Raw genomic sequence first — 5,843 nt, 5'->3', positions numbered from 1 at the left:
ATTAAATAAGTTACATCAGGGTACAACAGGAATAATAATAAGAAAAATATAAACAAAAATAATACCCGGAATTTAATAACTAGGAAAAATCTCAACAAACTGATACATGCTCAATATGCAAACTCTTCTCCTTCTAGAAAGAAAGAAATTAATAAACTAAAAAATCAGTTGAGAAGAGAGAAACTTAGTCAGAAACAAATACTACAAGATCGCAATTGGGTTGACATACAAATAGCCGCAAAAAAATACAACCAGCGCAAATATTGGTCCCTAATAGCCAAAATAACCGGAACAAAAAAGAAACTACAAGCAATACCGGTTCCGCCGAAAGACTGGGAAATTTATTTGACCGATCTTTATAAAGCAAACTTGGCTATATTAGATGGTAAAAGTGCAGAAAACATCAAGGAAAAGCATAATTCATCAATTTCCAAAACCACAGCAATAATGGTAGAAACATATATTCGAAAAGCTAGAAACACTGGTGCCTTCGGCCCAGACCAAATATCCATCAAGGTCCTGCAGGCAGACCCCAAGGAATGGAGCCATATGTTATCACCACTTTTCAATTACATCTTCAATACTGGACAAGTACCAAAATCATGGCAGGGGAGTATCATCATCCCCATACATAAAAAGGGGAGCAAAATTGTAGCAGGAAATTATCGTCAAATAGCACTGATGGATGCCACCGGAAATTTTTTTGCCACTGAGGTATTACAACAATTGAAAGATTGGGCCTTCTCGCTGGGTCTAATACCTATGTTTCAAGCTGGCTTTAGACCTAAGCACTCCGTTACGGATAACATTGCAATCATCCAGGTTATCCTCGATAAATACGTAACACGGAAAACTCAGCCTGTATATACAGCATTTATAGACTATTCTACCGCGTTTGACCGCGTCGACCGACCAACACTTTGGAACAAATTAAGGAGTCTTGGTATCCCAGAACAATTGCTACAGGTCATAGTAAGCCTCCATGCCAATACCTGGTGTCAAGTACAAATGGGGGGAGAAAAAGGTTTAATGAAAATAATAAAAACAGCTAATGGTCTTAAGCAAGGGTGTCTCTTAGCCCCTATGTTATTTTCTCTATATCTCAGCGACTTACCATATCAGTTACAACAGGGCTCGAGTTTGCCTCCAAAAATCAACAAACAAAGTATCCATGCGTTGCTTTACGCTGATGATATAGTGATGTTAGATCTCACTCCCTTTGGTCTGCAAAAACAACCAGACATCCTGTATAAATATTCAAAAGCAAATTTTTTAATCCCAAATATAAAGAAAACAAAAGTTGTAGCCTTTTCTGGGAGGAAATTAAGTGCTAAATACAACTGGAGGCTTGGCGGAGAAAAGATAGACGAAGTCGATGAATATATATATCTTGGCAGGACTCTCTCTAAGAATTTAAAAAATACAAAACATATAGATAACTTAATAAAGAAATCCGATCTACACGCTGGAGCACTTTCTAGACTTTATAGCGCTACCGGTAACAGACATTTTTCCTCACTGTTAAAAATATACAGAGTAAAGATACCTGCCGTCTTATCCTATGCGACGGAATATATCCCCATAAAGCAGTGGGATTACATGGATCGTAAAGAAGGAAAAATCCTGAAAAGAATTATGAAGGTCTCAGACTCTATACCAGTTCAAGTTTTAAGATTAGAGTTTTCTATAACAAGTTCTTATGCTACGGCCGTAGCTAACGTTATTAGATGGGCTTATAACCTTCTCCATGCAAAAGAGGGAACGTTAAGACTCCTGTTGAAAAACGAAACTTTTGATTCAGAAGCTGCTAAACAAACTTTTCTGGGGAATACGACTGTTGTATTTCGAATGGCCAAAATCTGTCCAGACATTTTGCTCACCTGGTCTGTATCACAATTGAAACTTTTTCTTAAATGTTTTACCCCAAAATTGAGCTATGAACTCGATTTTGCACATTGCAATAAACTATCTACCTATAAACCTTTCACAGAATTACTAGAGTACAAACATATCCAGCCGTACATTGGGTTTTCCCTTACGCATAGCGCAAGAAGGGCGATCACAATGTTACGACTAGGCATATTGCCTGTGCAATCTTTTAAATCGAGATGGTCATCAGGAGAATCCTCACTATGTTCTCTTTGCCAAGGGGGTAACCAGACCATCGAACATTTACTATTTGTATGCCCTAATTCTAACGTAGTAATAGCACGTGCAAGATATCTTGATCCAATACATCGCACTTGCAGAATTACAAAGGTAAAAGAACTATTAACAGTGTGTAAACAGCCACCAAATGAACTTGTATGTTATAATTTTTATAAATTTTTAAAATCTTTGTTAATCTTATATTGATCAGTGACGTAAATTTTCTTTTGTTTTTTATTGATTGTTTAATGTTATATTTGTGGTCCTCTGTTGAGTACCAATACAAATAAAAATCTTTTGACATTGACTTTTGACTTTGCATGCAGCTCTTTGATTACAGTTCAAAGGTCACTGCTGTATTGTGATTCCATCTTGATGTAAGTGTAATTCCAATTATTTAGCTCTTGCTACCCCGATGAAGCGAAGCACTTTTCAGCGAGTAGCAGTACTACAAGTAGCAAAATGATTTTTTTGACAAAAGCAGTAACCCACTGAGCTATCCACATACAATGCAGTTCTGTGATATGAATGGTACACGTTCTTTTCAGCAGGAATATTAATCCTCAGTGCTGCTTTTTTGAAGAGTCAAATGTGGCACTAGGCAAAAGCCCAATTTCTCTCATCAGAATTATTTTGACATTTTCTTTGTTACCTGAAAACTGCTGCACCCACAGCAGGGCTGGGTTTATCTCTAGTGGCGACCAGTCCAACAATCTTTTTTGGCACCCACCCCAGCATTACCTCCTCCTCGTATTCCCTCACTTCCAGCCCACAAAAGTGCCCCTCATCTCTCCATAGCTCCTCTCATATACATTTAATTTATTTTAAAGTGCTGGTAAAGGCTGGCTTTACTAATCCCTCAGCTGTCCATGTAGAATGCAGATCTGTACTTTGCAGCAGCATATTAACCCTTTGCGTTACATCATGGCGAGTCAAAACTGCCTCTAGACAAAACTCTGATCTCTCTCTCTAACAGGAACATTATTTAAAAGAGCTATCTTGACATTTTTATTGCTGCCTGAAAGCTGGACGCACAGGGAACTCTGCAGCAGGCACTGTTAAATGGTAACTTAATGTTATTGCTAAACACAGCGCCCTTCCCCAGGTCACTGCTGCATCCGTCGCACCGCCCTAGAGCCGGCCCTGACCTGAGGGAATTACTCTGAGCAGGTAAAACACTTTAAATATTTTTAAACAAGACCCCCGCCCTCTGCCCCCTGCCCCTTGCCAGGTGTGGCTCTATCGATAACACTGCCCTAAACCCGGCCCTGCCCACGCCGGTGCTATATCTGATCAACACTCTGCACAGGTGAATCACGCGTACTAAGTGGCACAGGTCAGCCTGCACTATTCGATATGTATCACAAGGGTATGTAGCTCAGTGGTAGAGCGCATGCTTTGCATGTATGAGGCCCCGGGTTCAATCCCCGGCATCTCCATTCCTTTTATTTTCACGCGAATACTTTATTACATTACATTATTGCAGATAATCAGGCTTCCCGTTTCCCAGAGCGGGTTACTCATCCGGGCCAGGTTCTTCCCTTTGTATTCTGGTACATGTAGTCTTGGATCCGCAAGCATCAGAAAGGAAAGAAAAAACTAAAACTTGGACTTGTGTCCGGGAAAGGTAAGTGCCGCGGAGATACCCCCTTCTTTCATTAGTTAGCTCATGTTGCCGCCCTCCCTTACATGTACCCCTCCCTCCTGCCGAAAGACTGCCAGAGCAAACTCACTCCTGCACCAAAACCTCTTTCAGCCTCGTTAACTTTCAAGGAATCACCCGTAGACAGCTCTGACGTCACCCTCTAAGACTCAACAGAAGAGCAAAGTTCACGAGTTTTGTTCATTCGTTTATTTGTCATTTCGAATATGGCTCTTTTTCAAGGCACCGCTGTCACTGGCCTTTGCAATGCTTAGGCTCAGCTGACATGTCCATCGTTAAGGGGGGCGGTGGCATCAGCTGTTGTTTACAGCTCTTAGAAAGGGGAGGCGCGCTGCTTACAGCGCAAAAAAATAAATTATGAATTGTCAATATTTTTCTCAAGAGGGGAACTCCTGAGCAAAGGTCATGGATTGGCAGTGTCCAGGAATGGCCCAGTTACAAACGACAACGTTGTTCTAGAATTTCGGCCAGTTTGGTACTGCCAAATGAGACAGCTTGAAACTATAACTGAGTGGCCCAAACAACAGGGCCATAAACAAGCAGTGGCAAAAACAATAGGTCTCGTCTATGAGAGCTATCACTGCGGTGCTGGCTGCTCCGCCAAGGCGGAGGAGCGTTGCCGCACTGCGTTTCTGCATGGCAAAAAAGGGAAAATAAAATGATAATAATGCAATCTTATAATTGTGTTTTAATTGTATTTTTTGTGGGGCAGGGCTAGGCTACGCAGGTGGAGGAGTGGTGGCTCCCTCCTAAGTACGCATGAATGTTTGGCGGCCCTCTGCGGCCGGCCAAACATTAATGCGCTGTTAGAATCGGCGGTCTCTGTTTGGCACAGGTATGCACTTGTGACAAGCAGGGACCTTCTCCTCTAGTCAGGGCAAGGGAACTACTCCGTAAGAATAACCCCTGCTCACCCTCTAGGTAGCGTGGCGCGAGCAGACAAGGCTAATCCTCAGGGCGATAGTTAGTTAAGCATTTATGATAACATACAGTAAACCCACTGACCCACCACAAACGGACACAAGTCGTAAGGTTGTATCAAAAATACGTAGACTTTATGTAAAAATACTTCATATGCAGGATTATCACAAAACCATATAACGTTTGGCAATTGAGGGCCACCAGATTTAGATAGGCAATTGTTCTTAAGTGTTCTTGGTTAGCAAGGTACGATGACAGGGAAAACAAACGTTGCAGACCCTGGATCCGATGCGAACTCGGGATAGAGTTCAAATGTACCTTGCGTTGAGTGCCCGAGGCGTTTCAGGCGCGGCTACTGGTGAGGGCGGACCCGGACAAGGCCAACGGTTCTCCAAAGGATCTATCTGACTTGGAGCCCCCTCGAGGTGCGAAGCGGGTCAGCGGGACGGTGTGGAGGGTTGTGGCGATCTGGGGTCTGATGCAGCTCACGGGGCGAGCCACCGTCTAGGCCTGTGGGGCGTACTACTTCTTAGCACACTAGGTCGTACCTGTGGATCTGTGTGGGGCGTCGTGTTTTCGGGCAGACGGGTGCAGCACCGGGCCTCCGGTACCAATGTATGGAAGGCCTTTCTTGAGGTGCGGCACAAGCCTTGGTATGCAGGAGGGCAAAGTGAGACAGTCGGGTACGTTACGACGTACGGACCGTCCAAGGCTATCAGATGCGCTCCGTGCAGATTCCGGCGGGAGAAGATGAGAGACGCACAACGCACTCTGTAGCAGGCGAGGTGACAGGAGAGCGGGCGGCCCGGCACTGAAGCGGAGAGCGACTCAAGCTTGAGCGGGGCTCTCGGCGGCGGGGCGGCCAGGCTCCAAGCTGTCACAACCTTAGGAGAGGCGAAGGAACCCGAGTCACAACTCCGGCGAGGGAATAAGTACTAAAGGCCCGACAGCAAACGGCAGAATAGAACCCAATGGTCCTGGGGTTCCGTTCAGGGGGCAAGTTCGAGATCAAGCCCTTGAAGATTGTTTCGGGCACAAGTCTACAAAGTCCTCTCTGGTCTTTTCCTCTCCGTTCTCAGCAAGGCACCACTGCAGGCCAGTCCTTCAGGGC

The 5,843-nt window shown here is 44.1% G+C and overlaps 1 non-coding gene across 1 annotated transcript; it reads left to right on the top strand.

The window, feature by feature from the left end:
- The first annotated feature begins 3,515 nt into the window (after nt 1-3,515).
- TRNAA-UGC (transfer RNA alanine (anticodon UGC)) lies at nt 3,516-3,587 on the top strand. Its single transcript has one exon. It is a non-coding gene; the product is annotated as a tRNA-Ala (tRNA).
- The last annotated feature ends 2,256 nt before the right edge of the window (nt 3,588-5,843 follow it).

This window comes from Lissotriton helveticus, chromosome 1_2 (genome assembly GCF_964261635.1).
Source record: "Lissotriton helveticus chromosome 1_2, aLisHel1.1, whole genome shotgun sequence".
Classification (NCBI taxonomy): Eukaryota; Metazoa; Chordata; class Amphibia; order Caudata; family Salamandridae; genus Lissotriton; species Lissotriton helveticus.
The sequence above is the reverse complement of the archived record's forward strand: the minus strand, read 5'-3'. Positions and strand labels throughout refer to the sequence as shown.